We start from the raw sequence: 24,234 nt of genomic DNA, 5'->3' as shown, positions 1-24,234 counted from the left end.
TAGGAGCCAACCTCACACCCCAAGTGGTGATGGAATAACCAAGAAGACAGCTCCAGAGTCAGAGATGTAGAAAATAAGTTTATGGTTACCAGAGAAAAGAGAGGAGGGGGGAGGGATAAGTTGGGAGATGAGGATTGACATATGCCTACTACTACATATAAAATAGATAAGGACCCACTGTATAGCACAGGGAACTCAACTCAATACTCTGTAATGAATATGGCAAAAGAATCTAAAAAAGAGTGGAGCTGATTCACTTTGATTCACTTTGCTGAATAGCCAAAATCAACACAGCATTGTAAACCAACTAGACTCCATTAAAAATTTTTTAAAAAGAAGCTGAGGCTGAGAGCTGAGGAGGAAGTTGAGGATGTTCAGAGGCTGGAGGGACAGATACCTTCCAACCAGAGACAGATCTTTACCCTGTGCATGTAGCTCCTGTTTTGAATATACTCATGGCATCTGGTTCCATCACTTCATGGGAAATACATGGGGAAACAGTGGAAACAGTGTCAGACTTTATTTTTTGGGGCTCCAAAATCACTGCAGATGGTGACTGCAACCATGAAATTAAAAGACGCTTACTCCTTGGAAGGAAAGTTATGACCAACCTAGATAGCATATTCAAAAGCAGAGACATTACTTTGCCAATGGTCCGTCTAGTCATTACTTTGCCAAAGGTCAAGGCTATGGTTTTTCCAGTGGTCATGTATGGATGTGAGAATTGGACTGTGAAGAAGGCTGAGCACCAAAGAATTCATGCTTTTGAACTGTGGTGTTGGAGAAGACTCTTGAGAGTCTCTTGGACTGCAAGGAGATCCAACCAGTCCATTCTGAAGGAGATCAGCCCTGGGATTTCTTTGGAAGGAATGATGCTAAAGCTGAAACTCCAGTACTTTGGCCACCTGATGTGAAGAGTTGACTCATTGGAAAAGACTCTGATGCTGGGAGGGATTGGGGGCAGGAGGAGAAGGGAACGACAGAGGATGAGATGGCTGGATGGCATCACTGACTCGATGGACGTGAGTCTGAGTGAACTCCGGGAGTTGGTGATGGACAGGGAGGCCTGGCGTGCTGCGATTCATGGGGTCGAAAAGAGTTGGGACACGACTGAGGGACTGAACTGAACTGAACTGAAAGTGTATTCTGCTTAATTATGTAAACTATTAGTTTAAAAAAAAAGAACTACTACTAATTCAGTTCCTTTATCCATGAAATGATAATTTAAAAATTATTTCCTGATAGCCTTGATATTATCATTATGTTAAGAACACTGCAAACTTTGGCACAGGTGCTTTTGATTAGAAACATATTTATCTTAAATACTTCATTATACATTAGTTAAATGTGCATAACACACATGCAGTTAATACATAAAAAAGGTTTCAAATTGTTTTGAATATTTATGGCAATGTATATTATATAGTATACATATTAAAATTTTATACTTTAAAAATCTGAGATTAAGAAAGGAAAACAATGATGACTCGAAAGAGTTATTCCAGGTATTCATTCAGCTTGTATCAGAAGAAACATCAAAATCTCAGTGTCCACAAAGTCTGGAAACTTGATGTCCAGTCAACAACCCTAACACACTTTTTCTAAATTCTGGGAAAGAAGCTTCTTCTACAGCACTGTGAAGTGTTGTTGGATTATTGTTGGTGATTTGTTCTTTTGTAGCCATCTTAACCATTTATCTCCTTGGCCTTATATTTATTCATTAGGCTTTTGACATTGTCCTTGGTGGTGGCAGATTCTGTAACTGACTTTTCTATAAAGCTAGTATCTAGACCCAGTTACTTTTATACTAGACCTTTTACAGAGTCTTGTCTTTTCAGTTTTAAGCTGCGTATTTTTTCTTGAATCATTCATTCTCAGCCACAAGACTATCCACATACCTCTTCAGATATGCTAATATGTGTGCTGGATTTATTAGTTCATTCTTTTATGATGTCCTTTGAGGCTCTGCTTCCAATAGTACATGGACTTTTTGGTTCACTCATTTTCTCGGAGTGTTGGAGCCTTTCAAAAACAAAAAGCAACAACAACAACAAGAACAAACACTTGAATTTGTGTCATATGCTTCTCTTAGGGAAGGCCACTCTTCTGGGAAAGAAGGGGTCTTCACCCCTCAGGAGACTCTGAAGACTGGGTTTGTGAAGGCTGAAGATAAGTCCCTCCATTCTTGTCCATGTTCTGTTGGGCTTCGATTTTTTTTCCTCTTTGCTTTTCTTTTTCAAAGTCTCCTATACAAGTAGTTGCTATTGCATGAGGCTATGCAGTATCTGTCCTAAACGAACTTGCTTGGCCTGTTTAGCTCACAGCTTTGAAAAGTTAGTTGACATTTTATAGCTTCTTAGTATTTTCTGTCAACTGAAAAATCTATATGCATTTCTATTATTGATGAACGGTTGAGAGGTCCTTCCATTACTCTCTATTGTCTCTCAGGTGAATATCAACATAGCAGCAATGGCCAAAATGACCTGGCACAGGGTCCATTCTATCAGGGGAGATCCATCAGGCTATTGTAAGGAATTCCCTACTGCACCTGGGAACCTGAAATAGTGAGAGGTTTGCTAATTTCTTTGGAGACAGTATCTATTCTTAACTTATAAATGAGTTGCATGAGCCCTGTGAGCTTGAGGGTACTTATCTCTGTTATAATCTCTTTTCTCTGCACTCTTGTAGTCAGCCTACTATGCTAGCTTTGCCAGATGCATATCCTTGATCTTAAATTATCTGCAGCATGGTTTTCAAACTTTGAGCTCTCAGGATACTTCTGTTCTTCAAAATTATTGAGGATCCCAAAGAGATTTTGCTTATACAGGTTATATCTACTGATATTTATCATATTCAAAGTTAAAATAGAAAAATATTTAATCCATTTAAAATAATAATAAACTCATTACATGATAACATAACAGAACTTTTATTTGAAAATAGCTATATTTTCTAAGGGGTTTTCCTGGTGGCTCAGGCAGTATAGAATCTGCCTGCAATGCAGGAGACCCAGGTTTGATCCCTAGGTATTTTCTAAGACAAAAATATGAGAAAAATGGCATTGCTTTATAGTTTTGCAAATGCCTTTCATATATAGCTTAACAGAAGACAGCTGCATTTTCATCTCTGCTTTGTATTAAATTTGCTGTTTTGGTTAAAATATATGAAGAAAATCTGCCATTGACACAGGTATGCAGTTGAAAAAGGGAAGACTAAGGCAGTATTATTTCTAGATAGTCTCCTTTGAAAATACTATTTAACAAGTGTAGTTTCTTCCAATGTAGAATTCAATGAAATTTTTGTGCTGTTATATTAAAATCCATTAGAAGACCTTGCATTTTGAGTGAATGTTTTATCCATATGTGATTCTGTTGCAGTATTTATTGGTCATTTTGAGTTATTCCTACGTTTCAAGTATTGACATCTTCTATTATATAAGACCAAAATAATCATATTCATCAATATCAGAACTAATATCATCATAAAAATATTTCATTATCTGGGGGCTGTCAAGTTCACGTGCCTACATACTAAGTAACTTCAGTCATATCTGACTCTTTGTGATCTCATGGACTGTAGCCTTCCAGGCTTTTTTGTCCATGGAATTTTTCAACAAGAATACTGGAGTGAGTTGCCATTTTCTCCTCCAGGGGATCTTCCCAGCCCAGGGATTGAACCTACGCCTCTTACATCTGCTGTGCTGGCAGACAGGTTCTTTACCACTAGCGCTACTGCAGTCCATGGGGTCGCTAGAGTCGGACACGACTGAGCGACTTCACTTTCACTTTTCACTTTCATGCATTGGAGAAGGAAATGGCAACCCACTCCAGTGCTCTTGCCTGGAGAATCCCAGGGACCAGGAAGCCTGCTGGGCTGCCGTCTATGGGGTCGCACAGAGTCAGACACGACTGAAGCAACTTAGCAGCAGCAGCAGCAGCAGCGCTACCTAGGACACCCAAGTTCACAAGGACATGTATACATTTACCAAAATTCTAATTTTTCACAATAAATCTCAAATTTTATCATTAGCAACATATATCTTCAGTTTTTTTTTCCTTATGATGGACTTACTTCCTTCATTTTCAAGATAATGTCTACCAAATACTGATTCTAAATAGCCACAGTTTTCAGTCACTCTTTTCACGTAACGTGTTGTTCCATGATAAAACTGGTGAGTTCAGCTTGCAAGTTGTACAATCACTCAACATATAGCAGAAGTGCTCATGCGTACTTCCCATTTTGTCATTCAGAACATTATAAAGACAGGTACTCAGTGTCAAAATTTCATACAATTTGTAATTTTTAATGTTTCATTCAAGGCATTCTTGATGAAATGATATCTTCCTCTGTAAATATTTGACTTTGAAAAATACAAGGATATGATGATTCCTAGTATAGTTTGATTCCACTACCTCCATTAGCTAAGGTACTAGCCTTTATAGCCACCAATGCTTTGGTACAACTGGTGTGATTTTACAGAACTCTTGAAAGGTGTTAAAGTTCACCAGTGGTTCATGTTCAGTGCAGTTCAGTTGCTCAGTCATGTCCTATTCTTTGCAACCCCATTGATTGCAGCATGCTAGGATTTCCTGTCCATTACCAACTCCCGGAACTTACTTAAACTCATGTGCAATGAGTAGGTGATGCCATCCTACCATCTCATCCTCTGACTCCCATTCTCCAGCCTTCAATCTTTCCCAGCATCAGGGTCTTCTCAAATGAGTCAGTTCTTCGCGTGAGGTGGCCAAAGTATTGGAGTTTCACCTTCAACACCGGTCCTTCCAATGAACATTCAGGATTGATTTCCTTTAGGATGGACTGGTTGGATCTCCTTGCAGTCTAAGGGACTCTCAAGAGTCTTCTCCAATACCATAATTCAAAAGCATCAATTCTTCGGTGCTCAGCTTTCTTTATATTCCAACTCTCACATCCATACATGACTACTGGAAAAACCATAGCTTTGACTAGACAGACATTACTTTGTTGGCAAAGTAATGTCTCTGCTTTTTAATATGCTGTTTGCTGCTGCTGCTGCTGCTGCTAAGTTGCTTCAGCCATGTCTGATTCTATGCGACCCCATAGACTGCAGCCTACCAGGCTCCCCTGTCCGTGGGATTCTCCAGGCAAGAACAATGGAGTGGGTCGCCATTTCCTTCTCCAATGCATGAAAGTGAAAAGTGAAAGTGAAGTCACTCAGTCATGTCTGACTCTTTGCAATCCCATAGACTACAGACTACCAGGCTCCTCTGCCCATGGGATTTTCCAGGCAAGAGTACTGGAGTGGGTTGCCATTGTCTTCTCCAAATATGCTGTCTAGGTTGTTCATATGCTGTCTAGGTTGGTCATAACTTTCCATCCAAGGAGTAAGCATCTTTTAATTTCATGGCTGCAGTCACCATCTGCAGTGATTTTGGAGCCCCCCAAAAATAAAGTCGGTCATTGTTTCCACTGTTTCCCCATCTATTTGCCATGAAGTGATGGGACCAGATGCCATGATCTTAGTTTTCTGCATGTTGAGCTTTAAGCCAACTTTTTCACTCTCCTTTTTCACTTTCATCAAGAGGTTCTTTAGTTCCTCTTTACTTTCTGCCATAAGGGTGGTGTCATCTGCATATCTGAGGTTATTGATATTTCTCCCGGCAATCTTGATTCCAGCTTGTGCTACATCCAGCCCAGCATTTCTCATGATGTGCTCAGCATAGAAGTTAAATAAGCAGGGTGACAATATACAGCCTTGATGTACTCCTTTCCCAATTTGGAACCAGTCTATTGTTCCATGTGCAGTTCTAACTATTGCTTCCTGACCTGTATACAGAGTTCTCAAGCAGCAGGTCAGGTGGTATGGTATTCCCATCTCTTGAAGAATTTTCCACAGTTTGTTATGATCCACACAATCAAAGGCTTTGGCATAGTCAGTAAAGCAGAAGTAGATGTTTTTCTAGTACTCTCTTGCTTTTTTGATGATCCAGCAGATGCTGGCAATTTGATCTCTGGTTCCTCTGCCTTTTCTAAATCCAGCTAAATTCCTGGTTCATGTACTATTGAAGCCTGGCTTGGAGAATTTTGAGCATTACTTTACTAGCATGTGAAATGAGTGCAATTGTGCAGTAGTTTGAACATTCTTTGGCATTGCCTTTCTTTGGGATTGGAATGAAAACTGACCTTTTCCAGTCCTGTGCCCACTGCTGAGTTTTCCAAATTTGCTGGCATATCAAGGGCAGCACTTTCACAGCATCATCTTCTAGGATTTGAAATAGCTCAACTGGAATTCCATCACTTCCACTAGCTTTGTTCGTAATGATGCTTCCTAAGGCCCACTTGACTTAACATTTCAGGATGTCTGGCTCTAGGCAAGTGATCACACCATCGTGGTTAATCTGGGTCCTGAAGATCTTTTTTGTATAGTTCTTCTGTGTATTCTTGCCACCTCTTCTTCATATCTTCTTCGTTAGGTCCATACCATTTCTGTCCTTTATTGTGCCCATCTTTGCATGAAATGCTCCCTTGGTATCTCTAATTTTCTTGAAGAGATCTCTAGTCTTTCCCATTCTGTTGTTTTCCTCTATTTGTTTGCATTGGTCACTGAGGAAGGCTTTCTTATCTCTTCTTGCTATTCTTTGGAACTGCATTCAAATGGATATATCTTTTCTTTTCTCCTTTGCCTTTAGGGTCTTTTCTTTTCTCAGCTATTTGTAAGGCCTCCTAGGACAACCATTTTGCCTTTTTGCATTTCTTTTTCTTGGGGATGGTCTTTATCACTGTCTCCTGTACAATGTCACTAACCTCTGGCCATAGTTCTTCAGGCACTCTATCAGATCTAATCCCTTGAATCTGTCAATTCCAGTGTATGATCATAAAGTATTTGATTTAGGTCATACCTGAATGGTCTAGTGCTTTCCCTACTTTCTTCCATTTAAGTCTGAATAAGGAGTTCACGATCTGGGCCACAGTCAGCTCCCGGTCTTATTTTTACTGACTGTATAAAGCTTCTCCATATTTGGCTGCAAAGAATATAATCAATCTGATTTCAGTATTGACCATCTGGTGACGTCCATATGTAGAGTCTTCTTTTGTGTTGTTGGGAGAGGGTGTTTTCTATGACCAATTGTGTTCTCTTGGCAAAAACACTGTTAACCTTTGACCTGCTTCATTTTGTACTCCAAGGTCAAACTTACCTGTTATTCCAGGTATCTCTTGATTTCCTACTTTTGAATTCCAGTCCCCTATAATGAAAAGGACATCTTTTTGGGGTGTTAGTTCTAGAAGGTCTTGTAGGTCTTCATAGAACCATTCAACTTCAGCGTCTTTGGCATTACTGATTGGGGCATAAACTTGGATTGCTGTGATACTGAATGGTTTGCCTTGGAAACAAACAGAGATCATTCTGTCATTTTTTGAGATTGCATCCAAGTACTTCATTTTTGGACTCTCTTGTTGACTATGATAGCTACTCGATTTCTTCTAAGTTATTCTTGCCCACAGTACTAGATATAATAGTTATCTGAGTTAAATTCACCTATTCTAGTCCATTTTAGTTCACTGATTCCTAAAATGTCAATGTTCACTCTTGCCATTTCCTATTTGACCACTCCCAATTTGCCTTGATTCATGGACCTAACATTTCAGGTTCCTATACCATATTGCTCTTTACAGTATTGGACTTTATTTCCATCACCAGTCATATCCACAACTGGGTGTTGTTTTTGCTTTGGCTCTGTCTCCATCTTCTCCTGTGAGAACTCCAAAATTATAACTCACTGCTGAACAACCGTTGACAGGAGAATGTTGGATCCAACCAAAAAAAGATACCTCATGCCCAAGGGCAAAGGAGAAGCCCCAGCAACATGGTAGGAGGGGCAAAATCACATTTATAATCAAACCCATACCTGCCAGAGATGCTCAGAGGGCTCAAACAAATGTTGTGCACACCAGGACTCAGAGATCCCACAGAAACTGAGCCAGAACTGTGTTTGAGTGTCTCCAGCAGATGGACGGGTCAGCAGTGGGCTTCTGCAGGGGCAGGGCCTCTGGGTGCAGTAGACCTGGGTATGGCATAAGCCCTCTTGGATGAGGTCGCCATTAACCCCACCATAGACCTACCAGAACTTACACAGGACTCTTGAGGACACAAACAAAGATTTATATACACCAGGACCCAGGAGAAAGGAGCAGTGACCTCCACCAAAGACTGACCCAGACTTGCCAGTTAGTATCCAGGAGTCTCCAGTGGAGGTGTGGGTCAGTGGTGGCCTGCTGCAGGGCTGGTGGCACTGAGTGCAGCAATGTGTGCATGGGAGCTTTTGAAGGAGGTCGCCATTATCTTCATTACCTCCACCATAGTTTGGCCCCAGGCCAAACAACAGGGAGGGAACACAGCCCTGCCCATTAACAGAAAATTGGATTAAAGATTTACTGAGCATGGCCCCACCCATCAGAACAAGACCCAGTTTCCCCCTGAGTCAGTCTTTCCCATCAGGAAGCTTCCATAAGTCTTTTATCCTCCTCCATCACAGGGCAGACAGAATGAAAACCACAATCACAGAAAACTAACCAATCTGATCACATGGACTATAGCCTTGTCTAACTCAGTGAAACTATGAGCCATGCCACGTAGGGCCACCCAAGATAAATGAGTCATGGTGGAGAGTTCTGACAAAACGTGGTCCACTGGAGAAGGGAATAGGAAACCACTTCAGTATTCTTGCCTTGAGAACCCCATGAACAGTATGAAAATGCAAAAAGATAGGACATTGAAAGATGAACTCCCCAGGTCAATAGGTGCCCAGTATGCTACTGGAGATCAGTGGAGAAACAACTCCAGAAAGAATGAAGAGACGGAGCTGAAGCAAAAACAACACCTAGTTGTGGATGTGACTGGTGATGGAAAAAAAGTCAAATGCTGTAAAGAAGGAACTCATAGTGTATAGTTAAAATATGGCTCATTGTGGTGACCTGACAAACAAGGGATGAAATCACAGTGGCCACATTGCCTTGGTAGGCATCCTGTATCTTCCTTAAGGTGATATCCTGTTTTTCCCTGCTGGTGCCAGTTTCTTAAGACTACATGACCACCTGACCATGAGACCCCTTCAACTACATGACCATAAGACCCCAGCTACTGGCTAAAGATAAACTGAGGCTCCCACCCTACAGAGCACAATTTCCCACCGATAGGGTATAAGAAGGATTGGATGTAAAAAGAAAGTACTGGTTTCTCTCTAAAGCCAGTCACTTTCTTTCTTTCTTCCTTTCCTATAATAAATCTTTCTCTGCCTGAATGCCTGGCTCACTCTCTTTTTCTCCATGCTCACCTTACAAAAGGATCTTAGAGATCCTCAGGGTCAACAGCCACACTTTCAAAACTACTAATTGTTCTCAAGGGTAGGTTATATAACCAATATCCAAAATAATCTTAGCAATCCAGGTGGCTCAATGGTAAAGAATCCACCTGCCAATGTAGGAGACACAAGAGACTTGGGTTCAGTCTCTGGCTCAGTAAGATCTCCTGGAGTAGGAAATGGCAACCTACTTCAGTATTCTTACCTGGAGAATTTCACACACAGAAAGCCTAGTGGTTTAAAGTCCATGAGGTCGCAGAGTCTTGATATGACTGAGCAATTGAGCGCATACATGATGACTCCTAGTATGGTTTGATTCCACTACCTTGATTTGCTAAGGTGCTAACAGTTTTAGCCACCACTGCTTTTGCACATTGGTGTGATTTTGCAGACCTCTTGAAAGGATCTTAAGGATTGTCCAGGACCAGTGGCCATGGTTTTAAAACCACTGTTTGTTCTCAAGGGCAATGTTCATAACCAATATCCAAAATAATCCTATCAACTATATATAACCAAAAATCATTAATCTATATACTCATAAATGACAGAAGCATGTGGAAGAGGCAAAAAAACCAGAAAGATGAATGAGGTCAATCAAAGATTTATCAGAGGAAATGCCTATGAAATAAAGCACTTATAACATGCACAAGAAGAATTCAGGAAAAGACTTCCTGGTAAAGGGGTGGAGTTACTTGGCAATGGCATCCAAAATAGAGAAAACACATTGTCAAACACTGTGACTGAACATAGCATCATAGTCAGGGTAGGTTAGAGTATACTGTGCTAACACACACCTAAATCTTCATAGTTTATCACATCCAAATTTATTTCTCCCTCAAAGACTATTATTGGTACTGGCCAGGGTTCTTGGCCTTCCCCAATCAATAGACATTAACTAGAGGCCAGACAAGAGATTTAGGCAATTCAGAAGTTGCTTTATTGGGGTCCCTGCTGCAGCAGAGGGGAGGGAGAACAAGTAACAGTTGCTCCTTGAGGAGGGGTGAGGGGTGGGTGAGGTTAGGGCTGTGTCCTGCAGGTCAGGCCTGAGGGGTGGCTTTTGTGCTCTGCCCATCTCTCTGGTCCTGTTGAGTTCAGAGCGTGTTTGCAGTACTCTGTTTTTGCTCCAGGCTTTTCAAATGGACGGAGGAGCCATTAAAGGACACGAAAGGTGTCAACTAAAAAGTACAGTCACAACCTGAAAGTAGAGTTATTTTATTTGGTGGGAATGTTTAGGACTCGGAGCCTGGGAGAGAGCATCTCAGTAGCTCTGAGAAAACAGCTCTAAGGAGACAGGAGGGAAAATCAGGCTATATACAAGCTTGCAACAAAGGGGAGCAGACAGTCTGAACATCAAAAATCACGTATCAAGTTAAGGAATTTAGCCTTCTTTGTATGGGAAGATGCAAGCCTCTGAGCTCACTGAATTCATTCCTTTCATATGCACCTCAGCTGTCTAGGCCAGGCTGCTTCCTTGTTTACCTTGCTTCTTGCATTCCCCCAGCTCCTCAGCCATCACCATGGGGAGTGAATCTCAGTTTGGGGAGCCTTCATTCACATTTGGAGGCCAGAAATTGCTGATGGTTGAGTTATTTCTTGTTTGTTAATATGTCAGGAGATATTTTCATCTCACAAAGCCTACAGTCCGTGGGGGTCACAAAAGAGTCGGACACAACTAAGCACAGCACAGCGCTTCAGAAGTGGCTGCTGGCTTTTTGGGTTGTTTTTTTTTTTTTTTTTTAGTCTTTTTGTATCCTTTGGTCCAGAATTTGTCCCAGCTGCATATGCATGCAGTTATTTTTAGTCCCATATAGTTTCTTTGTACTTTGTTGCTCAAGGAGAGGCTTGTCCAAATGCAAGCATGGCAGCACCACTGCAAAGGGTCCCAGGTCCTAGTCTGTCTCACTGCCAGTAGTGTTAGGGGAAGCACACTGATTGAAACCGCCCAACCTGGCCAGGCACCATGGTAACCATTTGCATGAGTTGTTTTATGACAGGAGATCTTGATAAGGAATACAGAACTAATAACCCACCACCAACTGGAAGAGTTCAGGAAAGGTCTAAAGGAGACACCGCATCTCCGTCCATTTCCCAGAATCCTTCTCGCTAGCATCCATCTTGGCTGAGCAATGGGTGTGCCACCAGGAAAGACTGAATTAGAATGATTGGCCAAAGACCACCCGGAAACTAATCCCATCACCATAAAACCCGAGACTGTGAGCCACGGGTGGCAGAGCAGTTCTCCTGGGTTCCCTTTCCCTACTGCTCTCCACTCGGGTGGCCTTTCCCAATAAAATCTCTTGCTTTGTCAGCACATGTGTCTCTTTGGACAATTCATTTCTGAGTGTTAGATAAGAGCCCAGGTTCGGGCCATGGAAGGGGTCCTCCTTCCTGCAACAATAGGACAGCTCTCCAAGGCACCTGGAGCAGCAACTAAGGCTTCTTTTGTCTTGTGGCATTGTCACATGGACATGTGGGTTCCCCAATCCATGACAGAGGAGGAGAAAGCTGCTGATAGCTCCACTAAGAGAACCAAACATGCATCCACTAATGCTCCTAGAGCATCAGCTGTAACTCCTCAAATGGCCCCTTCTAACTTTAAGGGGGCTGAGAAATATGAGGGAGTGCTTGGATATTTGGAGAGCCTTACACTTCTCTGGCTGAAACTAGTTCTTTAAAACAGACCCCTGGCACAGAGATAATTTCTAAGAGTAAAGAATTAAGGGAGATTCACACGGCACTTTCAGACCAAAAAGGAATAGAAGTCAAGGAGGAAAGATCAGATAATAAGCAAGAGATTCTTTATGGTATAAAGAGCAAAATCCCAGTCTAGTATTGGAGAGCTAACTTTTTTTAAGTGGGTAAAAGAGGGAAAGAGAAACTGTTGGGGCCAGTGTGAGGAAAGCAGGAGAAACTCCATCTTGAGGCCTGTCATCCATCTTAAAGACAGGGTGTGAAGTGGGCCTGAACCCTGCCCAAGAGTGAGGAAACCATTGCTAGTGAAAACCAGGTCTCCTGGAGACTTCCCTCCCTACAGATGGCAAACGGAGACTATAGTTGAGGTCAGGCTGCCCCTGTTAGATTAACAATGGAGACACCCTTCCTTGATACATAATCATTGTTGTTCCCCTCCTTTAACCTCAATTGTTTGTTCTCCTAGCACCTACTTGTTGTAAAACTCAATCATATACAACAAAAAGGTTGCTAACATGTAACCAGCCATGTAGTGGGGGTATAAAACCGGGCCTCTCAGAAACATCAGGGTCCTTGGGAACTGATTCCCCTTGGACTGTCTGGTGTAATAAACCATACTCCACTGTTTTGAGTGCCCTCCAAGGTGTTTTTTTGTGACTCCAGATTCCACAACAAAACAGGTACTATGTAGGGAGAAGTCTAGAATTACACAAATTTCTATCCTAATGGGGGCTTTCCTGGGGACTCAGATGGTAAAGAATCTGTCTCCAATGCAGGAGACCCAGGTCCAATGCCTGGGTTTGGAAGATCCCCTGAAGGAGGAAATTGCAACCCATGACAGTATTCTCACCTGGAGAATTCCATGGACAGAGGAGACTGTCAGGCTACAGTCCATGGAGTCACTAAGAGTTGGACACAACTGAGCAATTTTTTTTCCTTTTTTAATATATTAATAATGCTTAGGGAAAAAAAAAGTTATACTAAACTACTATGTGGTTTGCCTCTACTGTGTAAAACTGGCATAAAAAGTCTAAAAGGAAATATAGGATGATTTTAACAACTAATTCTGGTGATATTTATATTTTCCATAATGAGCATGGTTACTTTGTAACCAAAGGAAAAACTTAAGCTTCATTTTAAAATGCCAATCTAAATGATACTTTATCTACAAATAATAAGTCTGATATTGAAATGTGATATTCATTAATGTGGTGAACATGCTTTCCCCCAGCTTAAACTGGGATGTGTGGCTTGATATAAAATTTGACAAGACTGAAAATTTTGCATCAAGTAGTCCTGGAAAATCACATGGCTGCGTAGCCACAAGGAACTGAAAAGTTGTAATCACGTTTCTTTAAGCTCAAATGTGACATATTTATATACGATATACATATTTATTACAACATACAGGCTTGCTTTCCACAAACATGTTACTGAAATTTACATTAATACAATTTCTATACACTGAAATACATTTTTAATTACTAAATAGCTTGTATTTAAATAATGTATTACTCTGAATTATTTTTCTGTATAAGATGTATATATATATATGCTGCTGCTGCTGCTGCTGCTGCTAAGTCGCGTCTGACTCTGTGTGACCCCATAGAAGGCAGCCACCAGGCTTCCCCGTCCCTGGGAGCAAGAACACTGGAGTGGGTTGCCATTTCCTTCAATCCATGAAAGTGAAAAGTGAAAGTGAAATCGTTCAGTCATGTCCGACTCTTCTCGACCCCATGGACTGCAGCCTACCAGGCTCCTCCACCCATGGGATATTCCAGGCAAGAGTACTGGAGTGGGTTGCCATTTCCTTCTCCATATATATATATATGTGTGTGTGTGTGTGTGTGTGTACGTGTGTATGTGTGTGTGTGACATATATATTTGCTTATAAGATACTAAACATTTAATTTTTACCTGGGCTTTTTGTTTTTTGCAAGCAGGAGAGAACACCTATGTTCTATCATTTCTCCCAGCAGAGGGCAATGCAATCCAAGCATCATGCTTCACAATTTTTCATGAAAGTCAAACTTGCATAGTTATCACTTGGCAATTCTTATGCATGGGCAAAGTATAGTCCCACTAGGAGATAGAATAGACAAAGGAAAAAATTCCCTTTCAATCCTTATTTCAGGAATATAAATAAGGAATACAAGGAATATAAACTGAGATGATTTGTGCATATTCTTAACAACCTATGCCAAGCATCAAGTGTATGGAGATCGCTAACAGCTCAGAGGGCAAACAGCTTTTAATGTGGGTGGCTTCACATCTAGGGAAGGTTAAAAATGGTTCTGGGAAGAAGCATAGACTAAGTTCTATTTTTAAAATTTACTCCTGCAGAGGACAGTATACAGTTTCAGGATAAATAAAAATATATCTATTAAATAATGGATTCTGCTTTAAAAGAAACCACATTATCTAGTGAGGAGAAAGTATAAATACACAGCAAACTCAGATGCAAGATGGCATTTAATATAATAACTGCCTGTTTTATAACCTCTAAACTCCATTTCTTATTTCTGAGCACCCCAGAGGCCCAAGGGAGAAGTCAGAGTACAGCGGTATGGGTTTACTCTTGAGCTTCATGCCCAGTGGACAGCAACCTTTGAGGAGGTCGCTCCAGACCTCTGCCTTGAGGGACTTGTAGATATGACTATAGCGACAGTAATGATTACTGCAAATTTCCAGAGGCAGGGGCTTTGCTCTCCCCTGTTGCATCTGCCCAAGAGAATGTAGAAAGAGCAACACTCCTTCAGCCATTTCTACCTGGCACCAGACAATGCCAGTTGTGCTGGTTGGCCTGGCCGGCCAGGGAGCAGCTGCTGGTAGGGTCCAACCCCATGCCTGTGCACAGGAGGGATCTACTGGTCCCACTGCAGGTGGACTGCCAAGTATTTTCTGAATTTACGTATGTTCAGAACCATAAACATAGTTATTGAATCTGATCAAGAAATACAAAAAATGTTTGTTGCCTACAAACCTGGAAAGTATAAACTAAATATATGAAATACTAGTGGACAAAGCGAGGCAGCACCAAGTTAGGAAAAGTACATATTTTTTTTCTAGCGATATGACCTATTGCTAGAGAAGCTTTAGGGTAGTTTAGGCCTTGATGGAAAGGGAGGATTTAGATGGGAAGAAACTGTGGAGAAAGGCTGGCATTTTGAGTAGGAGAATAATGAACTTGAACAAAATAATGAAGATAGCACATTTGAGCACACTAGAAAAGAAATGCACATTATGGAGTATGAGGATGGGACCTGGCATGTGGGGGTAATCTAGAGAAGCGCTTCTCAGCTTTGGAGCCCTAACGGAAGGACTGGGGTGTGTAGTTATCATCAGATCAGATCAGTCGCTCAGTTGTGTCCGACTCTTTTCGACCCCATGAATCACAGCACGCCAGGCCTCCTTGTCCGTCACCAACTCTCAGAGTTCACCCAAACTAATGTCCATCAAGTTGGTGATGCCATCCAGCCATCTCATCCTCTGTCATCCCCTTCTCCTCCTGCCCCCAATCCCTCCCAGCATCAGGGTCTTTTCCAATGAGTCAACTCTTCTCATGAGGTGGCCAAAATACTGGAGTTTCAGCTTTAGCATCATTCCTTCCAAAGAAATTGCAGGGCTGATCCCCTTCAGAATGGACTGGTTGGATCTCCTTGCAGTCCAAGGGACTCTCAAGAGTTTTCTCCAACACCACAGTTCAAAAGCATCAATTCTTCGGTGCTCAGCCTTCTTCACAGTCCAACTCTCACATCCATACATGACCACAGGAAAAACCATAGCCTTGACTAGAAGAACCTTTTTTGGCAAAGTAATGTCTCTGCTTTTGAATATGCTACTAGGTTGGTCATAACTTTCCTTCCAAGGAGTAAGAGTCTTTTAATTTCATGGCTGTAGTCACCATCTGCAGTGATTTTGGAGCCCAGTAGTTATCATAAAGAATCCTAAATCTATTAGTGCTCCAAACAATACCTTGTGAATATATATTACTTCCCACTTCCAAATATATATAGATGCTATTTAAATTTATAAAATGTAAATTTATTTGAAGGAGCTGTTGAATTAAAGCTGTTTTAATATTTCTCAAAGAATGCCATTCTTCAGGTCTCAACTTAAATCTAATATCCTCAAAGATTTTTTTCCTCATTCCACCATGAAATAGTGCCCAGGACCTCTCCATTCTCTAGCTCTCATTCTGCTTTAATTTGTTTCTTTAGCACCAAAAACCAATCTGGAAGTATATTATGTGTGTCTATTTGCTTACTCCCTGTCTCCTCTCTTTGACTACCAAAACACCAACACCTGTAATAGTACCTCTACATGATAGGCCGCCAGTAAATGTTTGCTGAATAAAGTCTGTAAAATACTAGGTTCAAATGCATGCTATAAGGTAAGTGAATTGATGAGGTTATAGGCTGTCATCTTTGTCCTCTCAGTGAGTAATTTAAATTAAAATAGCAGCAGAAAACTCTTCACTTCCTCTTTACAGTCATCATCATCTCTTTGCATAAAATGAGAATTTCTTATTAATGTAAGAGATGCCACAGAAGAACTAGCCCAATCACGACACACGTAAGAGGGAAATGAGTCTTTGTTTTTTTTTTCCTTTGTTTTAAAAGGCTGCAGCTTAATCATGTGAAAGAACATTGCTTTTGAGATATAAGTAAATGACATAACCATTCATTTCAGTGCTCAAATGATAAAGACATTAATCAGAGCTTCCCCTAAACTCGGACAGATTAAATCTCTACCATATTATTTAAAATTAGGTAATATATGTTGTCACTTGGATGCCTAGTCATTCATTCCCAAAACATTTTGAACTCCTGCAACCCCAGTTACCACAGGAAAATGATCATGTCATGATATTGCTTAAAGGCGTGTTAGAAACAAGATCTGTGATTATACATTAAGCAAACAAGTCATCAAAGGAAGAACTAAACATTTAACAAGAAATTTGGTGTGATGCAAAGTACTCAGTAAATATTATGTCAAGAGACATCTGCATTTTTAATATCAATGCCACATTATTGTTACCTAGACATGTTTACTCGTTTCCCTGACCTTTATTCTGACATATCAATTAGATTACCACTAATTATAGGGCAAAAGTTGGTAACTCTATTATTTTATGTTATTGAGCTTCCTCTCCCAAGAATTTGACTGGGTTGCTGTCTTCACTTCATTGTCTTTCTGTGAGAGGAGTGTGAAAATAGTGGTTATCCTGTGTTCTTCTCTACAGTCTGGTTGTTACTATTTAAACACATCACAGTAGCAAATTTACTCTGGTTATTTGGCCATGAATGAATAGAATGCGTTAATGTAAATCACAACGTGTTGTGCTGTACTCAGTCACTCAGCCATGTCCAACTCTTTGCAACCCCATGCCCTGTAGCCCATCAGACTCCTATCCATGGGATTCTCCAGGCAAGAATACTGGAGTTGGTTGCCATTTCCTCCTCCAAGGGCTCTTTCCAACCCAGGGATCAAATCTGCATCTCCTGCATCTCCTGTATTGCAGGTGAATTCTTAACTGATGATCCATTGGAGAAGCCCTATAAATCAAAGCAGTAAGCAAATAAACAATTGCACATGGAATAACCTGTTTATCTATATACTCACCTCTTACTCCCTCAGAGTTATTTATGATATGCCCATCCCCTAAAAAGCCTAAACTCTACCTCTTGCAAATCAAGAATAAGAATTTTTACAGTGCTAATGACTGGAATAGTTGTATGAATAACTATTTCCCCCACCAAATCAGCTATTAACCTATGAATTTATCATGGTTTTCCTAGTAGGACAGCCTCCTCTACATACTTGGAGCCCAATAGATATGATCCTTCCATTTATCTTTTATCTCTCAATCAATTAGTTTTAGGCAAGAACACAAAGATTCTGTATCTACAATGTAAAGTTATTGCTGATTTTTTTTTCTTAATAAGGGGAATAAGACTTGACCTCTAAGCAGAAAACCTAACACAGGGGATCTTAGAATCACCAATAGTCTTAGTCTTGATTTCCTTGAAAACAGAGCCTGAAGCAAAAAAAAAAAAAACCCTTACTTTTACTTTTGGACATGCAATTCTAGGAAAGAAACAGGAAAGGAAGGAAAAGTGACAATGAACAGGAAGGCATGGAAATCAAATGTAGATTACCAGACTTGCTAGAACTTTATATCAAGTAAATATAGTATCTTCAGAAAGTCTACATGAGCTACTGTGTTGCTGCATAGTCTGACCAGGGAGCAAGAGGAAGAAGAGTTGATCTACCTTCTATCTGCCTTTGAACAAAGTTCACCATATAGTGAATCAATAGTGGCACACTTTCAGGTTGTACCACTTGGTCCTTCCAGGAGCCATGGGGAATCTAAATAGCAGGACCAGAGTGATGGCATGCATAGCACCCACCACAATACATGAGGGGAGCTAGTGAGTGGAAGCAAGTCAGTGATACTGCCTACCTGTCCATATGCAGTCTCAAAGACCACGCTGGGCAAGCCACTGCACCTCCTGTGTGTCTCATAGGTTAAAGAAGGGCCCAAGTGGAAAGCACAATGTATAAAGAATGAGACAACATGTCAGTCTTGCTTGAGAATCCCATGAGGGGCTGGGAGCAGTTATTTCCATGGGACTGCCTGACCAAACATTGGATAAAAATTGAGTCTAGTCATAACCCAACAGAGATGGAAAGGAGTGAATTCATTACAGAGTATTATAGCCACTATAAGGAAAAAGCTATTTATGGAAGTTATGAGTCAAAACTATTTATGGAAATTAAGCTTGTAAAAGAAGTAGGGGAATAAGCCACTCTTAATTCTTACCTGTTCAAACTAAGTCCATTAAAGATACCCAGCCATTTTCATTCACTAAAATTAGAAAATGTTAACCAGAGCCAGTAGTACTCCAAAGACACACAGATGGCAACAGGCATGTGAAAAGATGCTCAGCATCACTAATCAACAGAGAAATGCAAATCAAAGCCACAATGAGATATCACCTCACACCTGTCAGAACAGCTATCATCAGAAAGAGAATACAAATAATGAATGTTGGTAAGATGTGAACAAAGGGGAACCCTTGTACACTGTTGAGAATGCAAATTGATGCAGCTATTGTGGTAAACGGTATGGAACTTTCTCAGAAAACTAAAAATAGAACTACCATATGACCCAGCAATTCCACTCCTAGGTATATATCCAGGGGGAAAAAAAAAAAACCATTAATTCAGACGGATGTGGCACCCCACTCCAGTACTCTTGCCTGGAAAATCCCATGGATAGAGGAGCCTGGTAGGCTGTAGTCTATGGGGTCGCTAAGAGTTGGACACGACTGAGCGACTTCCCTTTCACTTTCATGCATTCAAGAAGGAAATGACAACCCACTCCAGTGTTCTTGCCTGGAGAATCCCAGGGACGGGGGAGCCTGGTGGGCTTCCGTCTATGGGGTCGCACAGAGTCGGACACGACTGAAGCGACTTAGCAGCAACAGCAGAAGGATGTATGCATCTCAGTGCTTATAGCAACGTTATTTATGATAGCCAAGATATGGAAGCAACCTAAGTGACTGTCAACAGCTGAATGGACAAAGTAGATGTGGTATATGTGTGTGTGTGTTCCACTCACACACAAAGGAATACTACTCAGCCATAAAAATGGATGAAATTTTGCCACTTGTAACAACATGGATGGACCCGAAGGGTATTATGCTTAATGAAATAAGTCAGAGAAAGACAAATACTATAGTATATCACTTATATGTGAAATCTAAAAAATAAAACAAACTAGGGAATATATCAAGAAAGAAACAGACTCACAGACGTAGAGAACAAACTAGTTGGTTACCAGTGAAGAGAAGGGAGGGGGAGGGGCAGGATAGAGTTTGAGAGGTACATATCACTATGTAAAAATAAATGAACTACAAAGACATATTGTAAAGCGCAGGGAATCTAGTTAACATTTTATAATAACTATAAATCAAGCATAAACTTTAAAAGTTGTGAACCACTATGTTGTACACCTGAAACTTAAAGAACATTGTAAATCAACTATATCTCAGGGGAAAAAAAGGGAGAAAATAGAAAACTGCACCATGAGAAATGTGAGGCATTGTGAGGTAATGAAAAGAAAACTACATGGAAATAAGAAAAACCTGATTTCAGTCCCAATTCTATTACTCATATTGTGAACTGAGCATCTTACTCAGCTTCCCAGACCTCAGTTTGGTTTCCTGCTTTGTGCTTACACTTCACAGCAGTGTTGACAATTAAAGAAAACAAAGTATTTAAACTCTCATTACAGCAACAGGAAATCAGCAAGCCTTGTTTAAATCAGAAACTGTTCCTGAACTTTCTTTCATCACATTTTTTCTTCTCCAGTATTTAATTTTACATGCAACTATATTTACCAGTATCTCTCACCATCTGTGTAACAACACCAGTTTGTTGAATCTAAAAGTGATTTTGCTTTGACTTAGTTAAAAATCTAACTGAGGTGTTACAAACATTCTCTGAAGAATGACTGTTCTTGTGTATTAATATCTGGGCACTGACAATAACTCCTCAATAATAATACTTAACTCTTTATAGAGCAGTTCTTATGTAGCACATGGTACCTAAGTGCTTAACATAGATAATCTCATTTAACTTCCTAGCAGTCCTATGGTATAGAAATTATGTAAATCAGCTATATAATTTGTAGGGCCTAGTGAAATGTGAAAATTTGAGGCCTTTTAAGCTTTTCCCTCTAAAAAAGATTTTATTATTTATTGATGGTGCATGAGTAACATTAAAAACTAATAAATTATAAAAATATAATTATTGCTGTCACAATAAACAGCAACACTGTGTATCATGTATTAGTTTATCATAAAACTTTAGGGCTTTTATGGAAATTTATTTGTTAACTTATGAAAATTTATACTTTTATCAACCTTGCTTTCAATTGGTATTTTAAAAATTTATATCAATAACTCTTGGAAAGACCACACTTTTTTTTTCTTTTTGAAATGTAAACATTTGAGTCAAAAGTTTATTTAAAATAAGCATAATTTTAGACAGTTTAGGTTTACAGAAAAGTGCAAAGTTCATATGTCCCTACAAAGTTCTCTTTATTGTTAATATCTAACATTAATATGGTACATTTGTTATTATTGAACCAATATTAATACATTATTATTAAAATAAAACCCATTCTTTACTTATATTTCTCCAGTTTTTTTTCCTAATGTCCTTTTCTGTCAATATTTAGTTGTTATGTCTCCTTAGGATCATTTTGTCTGTGACAGTTTCTCAAACTTATTTTGATGACCTTGATGATTTTGAAGACTACTGGTCAGGTATTTTGTAGACTATCCCTTAAATAGGGATATTTCTCATGATTTTTCTCAAGAGAAATATGATAAAAACATGGTATTTCTCATGTTTCTCATGATTAGATTACAGTCACAGGTTTGAGGGAGGAAGACCACAGAGGTAAAGTGTCATTGTCATTACATCATTATGTTCTATTAACATGATTTATTACTGTTTAAGACTCATTCACCTTACTGAGGTAATGTTTCTGTGGTTTCTCCACTGCAAAGTTACTCTTCCTGCTCCCCTTCCTGCATGGTACTCTCTGGAAGGAAGTCACTATTTGCAGCACATCCTTAAGTAGTGGAGAGTTATATTCCACTTCCTTGAGAATGTAGTAACTACATAAATTGTTTGAAATTCTTTAGCATAGGAGATTTGTCTCTTCTCCCTCACTTATTTTTTTCAAGCATTTACTTATATCAGTATATACTCCAGGATATCTATTTTGCACTTGAGTTACAATCAAATACTTTGTTGCTCAAATTGGTCCAAAGTTAACCTTCAGAGCTCTTTCACTTGCCTCCTGTGTCCAACTAGTTGACATATCACTGTCATTTTGTTTGTTTGTTTTTTACCACTTTCTTTCTGGAAGTAAAATGTACTACGGGCTCATCTTATGTATTTCCTGTCCCAGACCTAAAATCAGCCACTTCTTCATAGAGTCCTGATGTCTTTTATTGAAGAATAATATTAGAATTCAAGATTTGGGAGCGAAGTTTGTTTCTAGCCACTGGGTTTCCTTGCTTCTAAATCCTCTCAGCTGAAAGAGGGAGGAAATATGCCTACATATATACACACATAGTTAATATATGTATGTATTTATAGATTTGTTATACACTACATGTACATATGTACAAGCATAGCATAGACAGAGTAAATATATTATATACATATGTATATATATCCAGTGTATATGTTCAGTTCAGATGCTCAGTCATGTCCAACTCTTTGCGACCCTATGAACTGCAGCACGCCAGGCCTCCCTGTCCATCATCAACTCCCGGAGTTCACTCAGACTCACGTCCATCGAGTCAGTGATGCCATCCAGCTATCTCATTCTCTGTCGTCCCCTTCTCCTCCTGCCCCCAACCCCTCCCAGCATCAGAGTCTTTTCCAATGAGTCAACTCTTCGCACGAAGTGGCCAAAGTACTGGAGTTTCAGCTTCAACATCAGTCCTTCCAAAGAACACCCAGGACTGATCTCCTTTAGAATGGACTGGTTGGATCTCCTTGCAGTCCAAGGGACTCTCAAGAGTCTTCTCTAACACCACACTTCAAAAGCATCAATTCTTCAGCGCTCAGCCTTCTTCACAGTCCAACTCTCACATCCATACATATCTACTGGGAAAACCTTTGCCTTGTCTAGACAGAAGTTTGTTGGGGAAGTAATGTCTCTGCTTTTCAATATGCTATCTAGGTTGGTCATAACTTTCCTTCCAAGGAGTAAGCGTCTTTTGATTTCATGGCTGCAATCACCATCTGCAGTGATTTTGGAGCCCAAAAAAATAAAGTCTGACAATGTTTCCCCATCTATTTCCCATGAAGTGATGGGACCAGATGCCATGATCTTAGTTTTCTGAATGTTGAGCTTCAAGCCAACTTTTTCACTCTCCTCTTTCACTTTCATCAAGAGGCTTTTGAGTTCCTCTTCACTTTCTGCCATAAGGCTGGTGTCATCTGCATATCTGAGGTTATTGATATTTCTCCCAGCAATCTTGATTCCAGCTTGTGTTTCTTCCAGCCCAGCATTTCTCATGATGTACTCTGCATATAGGTTAAATAAGCAGGGTGACAATATGTACATATCTATAAGTATTTACTTGTGTAACAATTTGTACGTATTTTCAACTAAATATCTCTAAATCTAATTCATTACCTCATGGATCATTTGAATCTTAAAATTTTTGAGAATTTTTAATTTTGAGAAAGTTCTTTTCACTGATGCAACTGCAACTGGACCTCTTAAAAGTATTTTATTTTGTTTTATTTATTGTTTTTGGCCACACCATGTGGCCTGTGGGATCCTACTTTCCTGACCAGGGATTGAAACCAGCCTCTCAGCAGTAGAAGCACAGAGTCCTAATCACTGAACTACCAGGGAATTTCCTTAAGAGTGTTCTATAGGAACTGACATTTGGATAAATTTCTAATAAATTATTTAAAAATATAAGTTTCAGTACTTCTAGAGCTCATGATTCTTACATAACTCTTTTTCTCAAAATATTTAACTATTCATAGAAATTAGTTCTGAATAAGTCTGAAATTAATTTTAAATTCAAATATACCTAATGGAATTTTAATGTTTCATCAGGCATTTCCTGTAATTTGCAGAGGTCATACAAAAAATTGAAAGTGGCATCATATTTGTACATAATTCAAAGTGCCTATACAAAGAAAACTTAATTTTTAAATTATCTTTTGCACTAATAATCACTTCATTCAAAGTATCATTTGAAAATCGTCTTCTTTTCCATTGACTGCCATGATCTTTACATGAAATTTCAATTTCTAAGCCCATAGGTATTTGTTGTGCAATGGTGGAGCAGTTTTCAAAACTGGAGATTTTAAATATTTTTAAGAATTCTAATAACTCAAAGTGAAGTTGCTCAGTTATGTCCGACTCTTTGCAACCCCATGGACTGTAGCCTACCAGGCTTCTCTGTCCATGGGATTTTCCAGGCAAGAGTACCAGAGTGGGTTGCCATTTCCTTCTCCAGGGGATCTTCCTGACCCAGGTATCAAACCCAGGTCTCCTGCATTGCAGAGAGATGCTTTACCCTCTGAGCCACCGGGGAAGACACCTATATAACTCCTAACCAAGGGATTGAACAAACATCTCCTATGTTTC

General features: G+C 39.9%; 1 protein-coding gene across 1 annotated transcript in view; it reads left to right on the top strand.

Annotated features, from left to right (window-relative positions):
• LOC133249164 (transmembrane protease serine 11F-like) overlaps positions 1-24,234 on the top strand; it is a 138,663-nt gene that overhangs the window by 218 nt on the left and 114,211 nt on the right. The gene's annotated exons all lie outside the window — the stretch shown is intronic.

Source organism: Bos javanicus, chromosome 6, assembly GCF_032452875.1.
Source record: "Bos javanicus breed banteng chromosome 6, ARS-OSU_banteng_1.0, whole genome shotgun sequence".
Classification (NCBI taxonomy): domain Eukaryota; kingdom Metazoa; phylum Chordata; class Mammalia; order Artiodactyla; family Bovidae; genus Bos; species Bos javanicus.
Note: the sequence above shows the minus strand (reverse complement) of the source record. Positions and strands in the feature narration are given on the sequence as shown.